We start from the raw sequence: 15,145 nt of genomic DNA, 5'->3' as shown, positions 1-15,145 counted from the left end.
CAAATTACATTTAATATATATAATATATAATATATTAAAAAAAAATTAAATGATGATGGGTTAAAACATTTGTTGAGTCTTTTTTGTAGACATTGGAGATAGGTATAAGTTCATAGTTGCTCACAAATGAGAGAGACAATGAACAAAAAGTCTGGTACTGAAAAATTCCTTGTACATTCTACTCAGAGACTACATTTTAAAATCTTCATATAAACTGAGATATTTTGTACTAAAATCTGAGATGACCTAAAATGATCCGTTAGTACGAACAAAAAAGTACAGTACAAAGTCCATTATACAATGATTTTATGACATATTTTGCACTGTGAGCTGTTTTCTTTCTTAAGAGGTCTGTCATAGGATGTGATACATACATACAGGATAATGTTCAATAAAATAAAGTGCATTGAATGTATGTTGCAAAAATCAGGATCATATTTCACATACAAATTAGTATAAACAGTAAATTATCCAAAAAGGTGTTAAAACACAATGTTAAATGCAACTTTATATTTTACCATTCAAATCATCCTTATATCATATTCAATGGAAATGGTAAAACTGATACAGGGTGATTTATAAAAATCATAAACAATTGTTTAAATCATAACCAAATTCTAAATTTTAAGGGTTCATTATATTTCTATTTTGAAATGAGTCCCGCCTCATTGGCAAGTAGGGGAGTCAATGGGACATGTATTATGTTTCCATGCATTTTTTTATCACCTAAAGATCTCAATGTTTCATCTGATCAAATGTACACTGGCAAGTTTGTTTAAAAATTCTGCATTACACTTTTTTAAGTGAAGGAAGAATACTTGTTTTTAAAACTAGAAATTTGCACTGAAAACAGCATAATTTTATTTGAATGTGTTTTAAAAAAACTGGTGCTATTAGTGCGGGTGCTCCCTGATACTCTCACTCCTCCCTGAGAGAATCTCCATTACATTCTATGGAGGTGACTTTTAGAGACTTCCTGATTTAGATTATTTTCTTAGATCCTAAAATGAGGTTCGTCCATGCAAGAGTTGGTGTGTTTTTATTGCCATGTTTTTAGATCATTTGGCCTCTATAGGTAGATTTATCAAGTGGTGGATGCTGCAATCTAACCCCGAAGTTTCAGGTCCGCCTGAAACTTAAGTTAAGAAGCAGCAGTCAGAAGACCGCTGCCCCATAACTCATTCGCCACCTCTGAGGCAGCGGACAGCTATCATCCCGATGAGATACAATCGGGATGATTGACACCGCCTGCTAATGTGCGAATGTGCAGGGGGCGGCATTGCACAAGAATTTTACCAGAAATGCTTGTGCAATGATAAATGCTGACAGCTTATCCTGTCTACAGCGGATCATTTTCCCCCGACATTTGATAAATCTACCCCCTAGTATAGTATCTTACTTTTTCTCTTTGGTTATTTTGTACCACATTGTCAAGATATATCCTAATGCATTCTAAATACTGCACTCAACTTCTTTGTATTACATTTTTGACAGCATGCTATGATCCCCTAATGTCAAGGTCAACAAGTGGGATAAAGAAGGATGAGGTTAATACAACATGATCTTGACATTTTAACCCCTTAATGACCTGCACCATACCCTGTACGACGCTGGCCGTTATACCCTTAAGGTCGCTGCAGTCCTGGGCTTCTCTCTGCCGCGATCTCGCTCAAAATAGCGAGATTGCGCTATTTCTGCATGCCCCACAAGTGGGGCACTGCAGAAATAGATTTGCAGAGAGGGCCACTCTGCATCGCACAGCGGTGGTACCGATTGTTGGTGGGTGGGAGTGCAATGAGGGAGGCGTGTGGGCGGCCCATCACTGGAAGATGGCGGGAGTGGGCGGGACCGCTAAGCCTCACTACAGGGCAGCCCAAAATAAAAATAAAAACTGTATCATTGAGGGTGAAGGAGGGAGGAGGGAGTAGGAGCAATGAGGGGGATCCCATGGGGGATCCGTTAACAGAAAGAGATCTGGGAAAGGAAGGGGGTAGTGTATTGAGGGGGGGGCAGCTACACTACAGAAAAAAATGGACTTTTTTTTTTTAAATTGCCAATTTTGCAGAAAATTGGGTACTGGCAGACAGCTGCCAGTACCTAAGATGGTGGCAAATAGGTAGAGGGGGGAGGGTTAGAGAGCTGTTTTGAGGGGATCAGGGAGGTTGGGGGGTTAGGGAAGAACCTATACTGCAGCAAATATATTTAAAAATAAATATATTTAAAAAAGCAGCATTTAGCGGCCTTATAATTACTATAAAATAAATTTCAAAGCATATATGTCTGCTATTTATGAACAAAGGCGATCCCAGAGAAGCATTTACAACCATTTGTGCCCTAATTGCACAAGCTGTTTGTAAATAATTTTAGTGAGAAGCATACAAAGAGAGAAGCGCTCTACCAGGAACGAACAACGGCTCAGTGGCTTGTTCTATGGCGATTTACCACCCGGAAGCAGCCTCTTTTAGACCAGTGTGCTTTTCACAGAAGAAAACTTTCCTGAAGTATATCAGTCTGATCCCGCCAAGTAAGGTCAGTCCAGCCCCGAAATACCAGGCAATTCTCCTCTGAACAAGGAACATGACAACCCCAGACGATCGTTTCGGCCTCCTATGGGCCTCGTCAGTGAGGTGCAGCCACATTCCTCTAAGCACACTGGGCAAGGAGTCCACGTCTGGTTTCCCCCATCACCCATAGGGAGACTTCCCCAGGGTCATAATAATTTGCATACAAAGAGAGAAGCGCTCTACCAGGAACGAACAACAGCTCAGTGGCTTGTTCTATGGCGATTTACCACCCGGAAGCAGCCTCTTTTAGACCAGTGTGCTTTTCACAAAAGAAAACTTTCCTGAAGTATATCAGTCTGATCCTGCCAAGTAAGGTCAGTCCAGCCCCGAAATACCAGGCAATTCTCCTCTGAACAAGGAACATGACAACCCCAGACGATCGTTTCGGCCTCCTATGGGCCTCGTCAGTGAGGTGCAGCCACATTCCTCTAAGCACACTGGGCAAGGAGTCCACGTCTGGTTTCCCCCATCACCCATAGGGAGACTTCCCCAGGGTCATAATAATTTGCATACAAAGAGAGAAGCTCTCTACCAGGAACGAACAACAGCTCAGTGGCTTGTTCTATGGCGATTTACCACCCGGAGGCAGCCTCTTTTAGACCAGTGTGCTTTTCACAGAAGAAAACTTTCCTGAAGTATATCAGTCTGATCCCACCAAGTAAGGTCAGTCCATCCCCGAAATACCAGGCAATTCTCCTCTGAACAAGGAACATGACAACCCCAGACGATCGTTTCGGCCTCCTATGGGCCTCGTCAGTGAGGTGCAGCCACATTCCTCTAAGCACACTGGGCAAGGAGTCCACGTCTGGTTTCCCCCATCACCCATAGGGAGACTTCCCCAGGGTCATAATAATTTGCATACAAAGAGAGAAGCGCTCTACCAGGAACGAACAACAGCTCAGTGGCTTGTTCTATGGCGATTTACCACCCGGAAGCAGCCTCTTTTAGACCAGTGTGCTTTTCACAGAAGAAAACTTTCCTGAAGTATATCAGTCTGATCCCGCCAAGTAAGGTCAGTCGAGCCCCGAAATACCAGGCAATTCTCCTCTGAACAAGGAACATGACAACCCCAGACGATCGTTTCGGCCTCCTATGGGCCTCGTCAGTGAGGTGCAGCCACATTCCTCTAAGCACACTGGGCAAGGAGTCCACGTCTGGTTTCCCCCATCACCCATAGGGAGACTTCCCCAGGGTCATAATAATTTGCATACAAAGAGAGAAGCGCTCTACCAGGAACGAACAACAGCTCAGTGGCTTGTTCTATGGCGATTTACCACCCGGAAGCAGCCTCTTTTAGACCAGTGTGCTTTTCACAAAAGAAAACTTTCCTGAAGTATATCAGTCTGATCCTGCCAAGTAAGGTCAGTCCAGCCCCGAAATACCAGGCAATTCTCCTCTGAACAAGGAACATGACAACCCCAGACGATCGTTTCGGACTCCTATGGGCCTCGTCAGTGAGGTGCAGCCACATTCCTCTAAGCACACTGGGCAAGGAGTCCACGTCTGGTTTCCCCCCATCACCCATAGGGAGACTTCCCCAGGGTCATAATAATTTGCATACAAAGAGAGAAGCTCTCTACCAGGAACGAACAACAGCTCAGTGGCTTGTTCTATGGCGATTTACCACCCGGAGGCAGCCTCTTTTAGACCAGTGTGCTTTTCACAGAAGAAAACTTTCCTGAAGTATATCAGTCTGATCCCACCAAGTAAGGTCAGTCCAGCCCTGAAATACCAGGCAATTCTCCTCTGAACAAGGAACATGACAACCCCAGATGATCGTTTCGGCCTCCTATGGGCCTCGTCAGTGAGGTGCAGCCACATTCCTCTAAGCACACTGGGCAAGGAGTCCACGTCTGGTTTCCCCCATCGTTCCTGGTAGAGCGCTTCTCTCTTTGTATGCAAATTATTATGACCCTGGGGAAGTCTCCCTATGGGTGATGGGGGAAACCAGACGTGGACTCCTTGCCCAGTGTGCTTAGAGGAATGTGGCTGCACCTCACTGACGAGGCCCATAGGAGGCCGAAACGATCGTCTGGGGTTGTCATGTTCCTTGTTCAGAGGAGAATTGCCTGGTATTTCGGGGATGGACTGACCTTACTTGGCGGGATCAGACTGATATACTTCAGGAAAGTTTTCTTCTGTGAAAAGCACACTGGTCTAAAAGAGGCTGCCTCCGGGTGGTAAATCGCCATAGAACAAGCCACTGAGCTGTTGTTCGTTCCTGGTAGAGCGCTTCTCTCTTTGTATGCAAATTATTATGACCCTGGGGAAGTCTCCCTATGGGTGATGGGGGAAACCAGACGTGGACTCCTTGCCCAGTGTGCTTAGAGGAATGTGGCTGCACCTCACTGACGAGGCCCATAGGAGGCCGAAACGATTGTCTGGGGTTGTCATGTTCCTTGTTCAGAGGAGAATTGCCTGGTATTTTGGGGCTGGACTGACCTTACTTGGCGGGATCAGACTGATATACTTTAGGAAAGTTTTCTTCTGTGAAAAGCACACTGGTCTAAAAGAGGCTGCCTCCGGGTGGTAAATCGCCATAGAACAAGCCACTGAGCTGTTGTTCGTTCCTGGTAGAGCGCTTCTCTCTTTGTATGCAAATTTTAGTGAGAAACCTAAAATTGTGAAAAAGTTAACTTTTTTTTTTATCGCATTTGGCGGTGAAATGGTGGCATGAAATATAACAAAATAGGCCTAGATCAATACTTTGGGTTGTCTGCTAAAAAAATATATATAGTTTTGATAGTTAAATATAAAAAGGCTATATTTCTGTTTAAATGTAGTGTTGGCAAAAATGCTAAAAATGCTCTGGTCTTTTAGGGAAGTTTTTGAAATGCCCGGTCCTTAAGGGGTTAAGAATTTCTGAGGTGTTTTCAGTTCAGTCTTCCAGATAACAAGATCATATATAACAACATCTATACACTCTGTATCTTTTGTCACTGGTTGAAAGCAGCACACCCTTTTACAACTATTCATGTTTTTTTTTTTATTTCTGTCATATTATAAAATTGTGTATATTTGAAAGTTTCACAGATTCATGGTACCATCTGTGTTATGGTTAAATAAATACTGTTACCCTTAGCGATTAAAGCTTTAAAGGAAATAATACATAGATTTTATAAAATAAACTAAAATAAATATTTATTATTCTTGTCTCCTAAAACTACTTTAAAACCTTTCTAAACATTGTTTTGTAGTTAAAAACATTAATTCATACTATAATTCTACAGGAATGTCTCCCTTCAAAGTCACATACAGGCAGTCAGTTTTACAGTTTATAGTCAAATGCTTTGGTAACGATCTAGTTATGAGTATCAACACACCTGTTATGAGTGCGGTAGATATGATCAAGGGGAACTGCTCACACTCATAACAGAAGTGTTGATACTCATAGGGGCGATTTATCATGTTAGGGCGGACATGTCGGCATTTATCATTGCACAAGCATTCCTTGTGAAATGCTTGTGCAATGCCGCCTGCAGATTCATGGCAAATCGGCCGCTAGTAGGGGGTCTTAAGATGTGGCAAACGAGTTAAGGATCAGTGACCACTGCTTCTTAACTTATGTTTCCGGCGAGCCTGAAGGCTCACGCAGAAATAGCTGCCTATAGCAGCATTTGGGGCATGATAAATCGGCTCCACAGACTGGAATAATAAATATTTATTTTAATTTATTCTATAAATTCTATGTATTATATATATTACATATAACAGTATTTATTATTTTGAAACAAATTTTTTTATTGAGGTATAATCTGGAAACATAATAATGGAGGTTACATAGTGGATGCAGGCAATACAGTGTGTCAGACTAACAAAATGTCTAGTTACAGTAGAAGAAGTGGAAACATACAAAGAGGGAGGGTACGCAGACACTCCAAAAATGTTAATAAAAGTTTTAAACATCTTGGCCCTGAGTAACAGGGGTACAAGTAAATTCAAATATAAGTCTTCCAACATTGTATGGATTAGTCATAATACACTAAACCTATAAGCAAACCACAAAAAGAAAGAGAAATAATGATGTAGGATGAAACCGCTAGGTAGAACCTCTGTAAGTTAGTCAGGACCTCTTTTTTAAATTTATCTATTGTAAGTGGGTGCAAATAATTAGTGCTAAAACCTCTTGGGTTAGAAAAAAAAAAAAGAAAAACTCTATAGAGTTTTCAAGCATAATGCGCGTGGTGAGAAAAGTAACGAGTAGTATGAAGGATGTGGTTGTATAGGAGCAACTAGTGAATTGTCTTAATGAGGAAATTAGGGTAGGGGAAGAGGGGGGGAGAAAAAAAAGGGATAGGGGGAATGTTGAGATGGAGATTATTTAGAAGAGTCTACTAATAAAACTTGAAACTGAGAGCCTTTCATTCCGGATACACCTTGTTCCAGGCAGACCAGGTTTGGAAATGGAAATCTACTCTTTTCAGAAACCTATGTGGGTATAATTCCATACGTTTGATGTATTGTGCTATAGATACAACACTGGAAAATGATGGTGGGGTTCCACATTTCCAGACTCTAGCTATCGCCAATTTAGTGGCCATAAATAGATAGATAGTAAAAGCTTTTTGGGGCCTGGTTAGTTTGGGCATATTCAAATGGAGTAGGAAAGAAACAGGAAGAAAGGGTATTCTGATCTGCAACCGAGCAAGAACTGCGGATACCTCTGCCCATAGTGGCTGTATTTTGGGGCAATACCACCAAGCATGGGGGGTGGTGCCCACATGTCTGCAACCTCTCCAACACAAAGGGGAATGAGATCCATGAATCTTGTGTAAAGTATGGGGAACTAGGTGCCACCTAACCAAAATCTTATAATGAAGCTCCCATAGGGTAGAGCAGTGTAATAGGTGTTTAGTAAAGGTGATCTCTCGTCCCCAGAGATCGGCATCAGCTGTGAACGCCAAGTCTCTTTCCCAGGAAAGGAATTGAGCGACTTTTTGGGTCCAAATAGGTTCCATAACTAGGTTATAATGATATGACAGAATCCCTTTGATCTTGGGAGCCTGAAGCCATCTCCGTCCCCATTTAGTCAGTTCTCTTATTTGAGATTTAGGGAATCCCCAGGATCTCAGTAAAGAACAAAGATGATAGGCCTCAAAATGCAACTTAGGGGGAATCTGTAGTTTCCGACATAACTGAGGATGTGAAAGCAATCTAGAGTGCTCGTAAAGTTATGTCACTAACATAGAGGCAGAATGCTGCCAATCCTCCAGATGTGAATCCGGTAGGCAGGCAAGGGCACCAGCCAGAGAGAGGACAGGGGAAGGATGGGGTGAAATCACTGCATCATGTTGAATCTGATCCCAGAATCGAAGAGTGTGGAGTATGATGGGATTCATGATACCAATATTTTTCCTGTGGTGTGCTGGTATCCAAGGAAGATCAGTGAGATGTAGGCCCCTTGGGATGAGTAAGTTTTCAATTCCATGCCAGCATGGAATCTGTTCCTGAGTGTTCCAGTAGAAGAGATGAGAGAGCCTGGCTGCATTGTAGTAGAGAAGGATGTTCGGAAGAGCAAGACCTCCCTTTGGAATAGGCCTTTGCAAAGTCTGTCTAGAGGTTCTGGGGCTTCTACCTCCCCAAATGTAAGCTGCTATCATACCTTGCAATTTATTCAAAACTGTTCTGGGGACATTAAGAGGAATTCCTCTAAAAAGATAATTCAATTTGGGTAAAAAGGACATTTTAATGGCCGTAATTCTACCAGTCCATGACATCTCTTTGAATTCCCAAAAGGACAGTAACTTTCTAAATTCCAATAACCTATCCGTAAATTTCTTAGATATCGTAACCGACGGGTCTGCACTTAAATAGATCCCAAGAATTTTAATAACTTGGGAGTTCCAAATGAGCTTGTATTGATGTGGAAGATGAGCCAAATCTCTAGGGGAGATATGAATATGTAAGGCCTCGGTTTTGGAAAGATTAAGTTTGTAATATGATAAAGTACTGAAGTGGTCAAGTAGCTTAAAAACTGCTGGAAGAGAGGTAGCCGGCAAAGTTAGCAGTAAAGTGATATCATCTGCATATAGCATAATTTTATGGTGCGTGTTATCTAATTGAAAACCCAAGATATCGGGATGCAATCTGATTGCTTGTGCTATGTGCTCTATTGAAAGAGTGAATAGGAGTGGTGAGAGCAGGCTGCCCTTTCTAGTGCCATTAGTTACTTCAAAAGGGGCAGACTGAAAACCCACTCCTCTGACCCTCGCTGTTGGGGATGAATAGAGAGCCTGAACAGCAGTTATGAATTGGCATGGGAGGTTAAAGACCCTCATGGTTTCCAAAAGATAGCCCCATCCCACCCTGTCAAAGGCCTTTTCGGCATCTAAGGACAGGGTGAAAAATGGGACACCCTCTTCCGAGGCAGTCGAAAGGACATTCAAAATACACCTGGTAGCATCAGGGCCCTCTCTATGTGGGATAAACCCCACCTGATTAGGATGAATCAGGCAGGTTATGATTTTGGAGAGCCTATTAGCTATAATTTTGGAATATAATTTTGTGTCCAAATTGATAAAGGAGATGGTACGGTAGCTACTACAAGCTTCTGGGTCCTTCCCTGGCTTCAGGATCATAACTATAGCAGCTTCCAGAAACTCCGAATGGAAGGAACCATGAAGCATAACCTCATTAAACATCCTACATAAAATCAGGGCTACAAGAGGACTGTTAATTTTGTAAAAGCTACCAGTAAACCCGTCCAGGCCTGGAGATTTACTGACTATTAGAAGTTTAATGGATTTCTGTACCTCCTCTAGGGTAATCAGGGAATTAAGAGCCACATGCTGTTCTAATGTTAGTTGGGGTAAACTGAGGGTATCCAGGTATGTACGAATGTCCTCTGCTCTGGGAAGTGTACAGTTTGAATTATGTCCAATATTGTATAAATTGTGATGTAGATGTGAAGTATGTTTTGAAACACATCTGATAGGGAATTGGAGGACCTATCCGAGGAGGCGACCCTTGGACCCAATCTATCATATAAGGGGTCACAGATTAAAGGGACACTGTACCCAAATGTTTTCTTTTGTGATTCAGATAGTGTGATTCAGATAGAGCATGGCATTTTAAGCAACTTTCTAATTTACTCCTATTATCAAATTTTCTTCATTCTCTTGGTATCTTTATTTGAAATGCAAGAAAGTAAGTATAGATGCCGGCCCATTTTTGGTGATCAACCTGGGTTGTTCTTGCTGATTGGTGGATAAACTCATCCACCAATAAAAAAGTGCTGTCCAGAGTATAATAATGAATAAAAAAAAGCTTAGATGTCTTCTTTTTAAAATAAAGATAGCAAGAGAAGGAAGAAAAATTGATAATATGAATAAATTAGAAAGTGGCTTAAAATTGCATGCTCTATCTGAATCATGAAAGAAAACATTTGGGTTCAGTGTCCCTTTAAGTTAAAGTCACCTCCCAAAAACAGCACCCCCTGTTTCACAGCCGATACCGATCGAAGTAGTGACCAAAGAAATCTGATTTGATGCGAATTTGGGGCATAGACATTCACTAGAGTCATGAGGGTTCCGATCAGTCTGCAGATCAGAATGATAATCCTAGCCTGAGAGTCACATTCTGTATAAATAGGCTCATATTTGATGTTTGCGCTAATAAATATAGCTACACCACAAGTTTTGGATTGGGACGATGCTTCAATGACTATGGGATATTTTTTAAATGTTTGTTTTGTCTCAGGGGAGATGAGCCAATGAGTCTCCTGCAAAAAGGCAACATCCGCTCTGGTTTTCTGTAGGAAGGTCAAAAGTAATCTTCGCTTCGTGAGTTGAGTCCCTGTGCGTTCAATGTCATGAACCAAAGGTCGGACATCTCAAATTGGGAGGGAAGAGGGAAAAAAAAAAGGGGGGGAAGGGGAAGTGAGAATGAGAGGGTTAGTGATCTAGTATGGTGGTACCCCATATCAAAATACTGGTTTGTTAGCAGGATAGATAAAGCAATGAATATAGCAATGTGTTGCTAAAAAGAATGCTCAGCTGACGAGAGCTGCTTAAAGTACAAAAACAAGTGATATATGTGGGGGCAGAGAAAGGGGTGAGAGGAAAGGAGTCTACAACGGTATCAGGGGAAGCCAACGCCTACAATGCTTAAGGTATTTTGGATATCTAGTGAAAATACCTTAGGGGTGTTAGTAATAAGAGAATGAGGGTGCTGCCCCAAAGGGGGTGGACACCCTCCACTAACGTGTGTGGAATTTGTAAAACTAGTGCAAGATAAGGATTGTGAGAGGGGACTATCGGGACCAATGAATTTCTAAGGTGTGAGGTAAATTATGAATATATTGCGTTACAGGGCAGGTCCTAGGTTGAGAAAAACCCCTCAAACACCTAGGAAACATAAATATAAAAATTCAAGTGGTCCATTGGAGGGAAACAAGAGGACTAAAAGACTTCAATGTCAGCTAGAAGTAATAAGGTTGAAGAGGACAGGAAAACAATTCCATTAAACTCTCACGAGGAGTGGTTTTATGAAGTGTATAGAGCTATGTGGTTGCAAATGTACTAACCTGTAGACTCTAGGGGCGCGATCCGATATAGATCGTAGTTTGCGGCGCAAGCGAGGGAACCCCCGCCGCCCGTAATTTCAGCTCGCAACTCGAGCTATCCAAAATAACCCGCCGGCAATTGCTAAAGTGCCGTAAGTTTGATAAACCAGTGATGTCCAGAAATCTGCGTAAGTACAAATTTCTGGAGTCGCCAATGACTTACGGCACTTTAGAAACTGCCGGCGCCTACAAACCCTGACTAAATTATAAAATCTCCCGTACTGTCTAACACGCCTCCCAAACATAGCCCGACACGTATACCCCTCTATCCGCTATCCCCCCTCACTCTCCTAATAATAAAAAATGTATTAACCCCTAAACCACTGCTCCCGGACCCCACCGCACCTAATAAAGTTATTAACCCCTAAACTGCCGGTCCCGGACCCCGCCGCCACCTACATTAACTACCCCCTAATGTGAGCCCCTTACACCGCCGCCATCTACATTACCTACCCCCTAATGTGAGCCCCTTACACCGCCACCATCTACATTACCTATCCCCTAATGTGAGCCCCTTACAACACCGCCATCTACATTACCTACCCCCTAATGTGAGCCCCTTACACCGCCGCCATCTACATTACCTACCCCCTAATGTGAGCCTCTTACACTGCCGCCATCTACATTATCTACCCCCTAATGTGAGCCCCTTACACCGCCGCCACCTACATTAACTACCCCTAATGTGAGCTCCTACCCCGCCGCCACCTATATTAAAATTATTAACCCCTATTCTAATCCCCCTATACCGCTGCCACCTATATTAAATAATTAACCCCTAATCTAATCCCCCTATACCACCGCCACCTATATTAAATTATTTAACCCCTAAAATACTAAACTATCCCTACCACTAAACCTAAGTCTAACCCTACAAATAGCCCTGAAAAGGGCTTTTTGCTTGGCATTACCCCAAAGTAAACAGCTCTATTGCCAGCCCTTAAAAGGGCTTTTTGCGGGCCATTGTCCTAAAGTAATCAGCTTTTTTACCAACCCTTAAAAGGGCTTTTTGCGGGGCTTTGTCACAATGTAATCAGCTCTTTTGCATCTAATCTAAATCCCCCTACACCACCGCCACCTATAATAAATGTATTACCCCCTAATCTAATCCCCCTACACCGCCGCCACCTATATTAAATACATTACCCCCTAATCTAATCCCACTATACCGCCGCCACTTATATTAACTATATTAACCCTAATTATATTAGGGTTAATATAGTTAATATAATTATTATATTATATATTAACTATATTAACCCTAATTATATTAGGGTTAATATAGTTAATATAATTATTATATTATATATATATATATATATATATATATATATATATATATATATATATATATATTAAGTATAATAACCCTATCTAACTCTAACACCCCTAACTAAATTCTTATTAAAATAAATCTAATTAACATTAATATTATTAATTAAAATATTCCTATTTAAATCTAAATACTTACCTATAAAATAAACCCTAAGATAGCTACAATATAATTAATAATTACATTGTAGCTATTTTAGGGTTTATATTTATTTTACAGGTAACTTGGTATTTATTTTAACTAGGTACAATAGCTATTAAATAGTTAATAACTATTTAATAGCTACCTAGTTATAATAATTACCAATTTACCTGTAAAATAAATCCTAACCTAAGTTACAAATACACCTAAACTATCAATAAATTAAATAAACTACAAATATCTAAACTAAAATACAATTAAATACACTAAACTAAATTACAAAAAAAAAAAAAACACTAAATTACAAAAAATAAAAAAAGATTACAAGAATTTTAAGCTAATTACACCTATTCTAAGCCCCCTAATAAAATAATAAAGCCCCCCAAAATAAAAAAATGCCCTACCCTATTCTAAATTAAAAATTAACCAGCTCTTTTGCCAGCCCTTAAAAGGACTTTTTGCGGGGCATGCCCCAAAGTAAACAGCTCGTTTGCCTGTAAAAAATACACAATACCGCCCCCAAACATTACAACCCACCACCCACATACCCCTACTCTAAACCCACCCAAACCCCCCTTAAAAAAACCTAACACTAAGCCCCAGAAGATCTCCCTACCTCGAGTCGTCTTCAGCCAGCCGGGCTGAACTCTCCATCCAATCCGGGAGATGTCTTCATCCAAGCGGCAAAGAAGTAGTCTTCCATCCCGGCGATGTCTTCATCCAAGCGGCAAAGAAGAGGTCCTCCATCGGGGTGAAGTTTTCCTCCAAGAGGCATCTTCAATCTTCTTTCTTCAGACCTCCTACATCCAGCAGGCCCGACGACTGAACAACGAATTAAGTTTCCTTTAAATGACGTCATCCAAGATGGCGTCCCTCGAATTCTGATTGGCTGATAGGATTCTATCAGCCAATCGGAATTAAGGTAAGAAAATCTGATTGGCTGATTCAATCAGCCAATCGGATTCAAGTTCAATCCGATCGCCCGGATTGGATGAAGAGTTCGGCCCGGCTGGGTGAAGACGACTCAAGGTAGGGAGATCTTCTGGGGCTTAGTGTTAAGTTTTTTTAAGGGGGGTTTGGGTGGGTTTAGAGTAGGGGTATGTGGGTGGTGGGTTGTAATGTTGAGGGTGGTATTGTGTTTTTTTTTTTACAGGAAAAAGAGCTGTTTACTTTGGGGCATGCCCTGCAAAAAGCCCTTTTAAGGGCTGGTAAAAGAGCTGGTTAATTTTGAATTTAGAATAGGGTAGGGCATTTTTTTATTTTTGGGGCTTTATTATTTTATTAGGGGGCTTAGAATAGGTGTAATTAGCTTAAAATTCTTGTAATCTTTTTTTATTTTTTGAAATTTAGTGTTTGTTTTTTTTGTAATTTAGTTTAGTGTATTTATTGTATTTTAGTTTAGATAGTTGTAGTTTATTTAATTTATTGATAGTGTAGGTGTATTTGTAACTTAGGTTAGGATTTATTTTACAGGTAAATTGGTAATTATTTTAACTAGGTAGCTATTAAATAGTTATTAACTATTTAATAGCTACTGTACCTAGTTAAAATAAATACCAAGTTACTTGTAAAATAAATATAAACCCTAAAATAGCTACAATGTAATTATTAACTATATTGTAGCTATCTTAGGGTTTATTTTATAGGTAAGTATTTAGATTTAAATAGGAATATTTTAATTATTAATATTAATTAGATTTATTTTAATAAGAATTTAGTTAGGTGTGTTAGAGTTAGATAGGGTTATTATACTTAATATATATATAATATAATAACTATATTAACTATATTAACCTTAATATAATTAGGGTTAATATAGTTAATATATATAATATAATAACTATATTAACTATATTAACCCTAATATAATTAGGGTTAATATAGTTAATATAGGTGGCAGCAGTATAGTGGGATTAGATTAGGGGGTAATGTATTTAATATAGGTGGCGGCGGTGTAGGGGGATTAGATTAGGGGGTAATACATTTATTATAGGTGGCGGCGGTGTAGGGGGATTTAGATTAGATGCAAAAGAGCTGATTACTTTGTGACAATGCCCCGCCAAAAGCCCTTTTAAGGGCTGGTAAAAGAGCTGATTACTTTGGGGCAAAGCCCCGCAAAAAAAACCCTTTTAAGGGCTGGCAATAGAGCTGTTTACTTTGGGGTAATGCCATGCAAAAAGCCCTTTTCAGGGCTATTTGTAGGGTTAGACTTACGTTTAGTGGTAGGGATAGTTTAGTATTTTAAGGGTTAATTAATTTAATATAGGTGGCGGCGGTATAGGGGGATTAGATTAGGGGTTAATAATTTAATATAGCTGGCGGTGGGGTAGGGGGATTAGATTAGGGGTTAATAATTTAATATAGCTGGCGGCGGGGTAGGGGGATTAGATTAGGGGTTAATAGTCTAATATAGCTGGCGGCGGGGTAGGGGGATTAGATTAGGGGTTAATAATTTATTATAGGTAATGTAGGTGGCGGCGGTGTAAGGGGCTCACATTAGGGGGTAGTTAATGTAGCTGGCGGCGGGGTACGGGAGCGGCGGTT

This window comes from Bombina bombina, chromosome 3 (assembly GCF_027579735.1).
Source record: "Bombina bombina isolate aBomBom1 chromosome 3, aBomBom1.pri, whole genome shotgun sequence".
NCBI classification, from domain to species: Eukaryota; Metazoa; Chordata; class Amphibia; order Anura; family Bombinatoridae; genus Bombina; species Bombina bombina.
Note: the sequence above shows the minus strand (reverse complement) of the source record.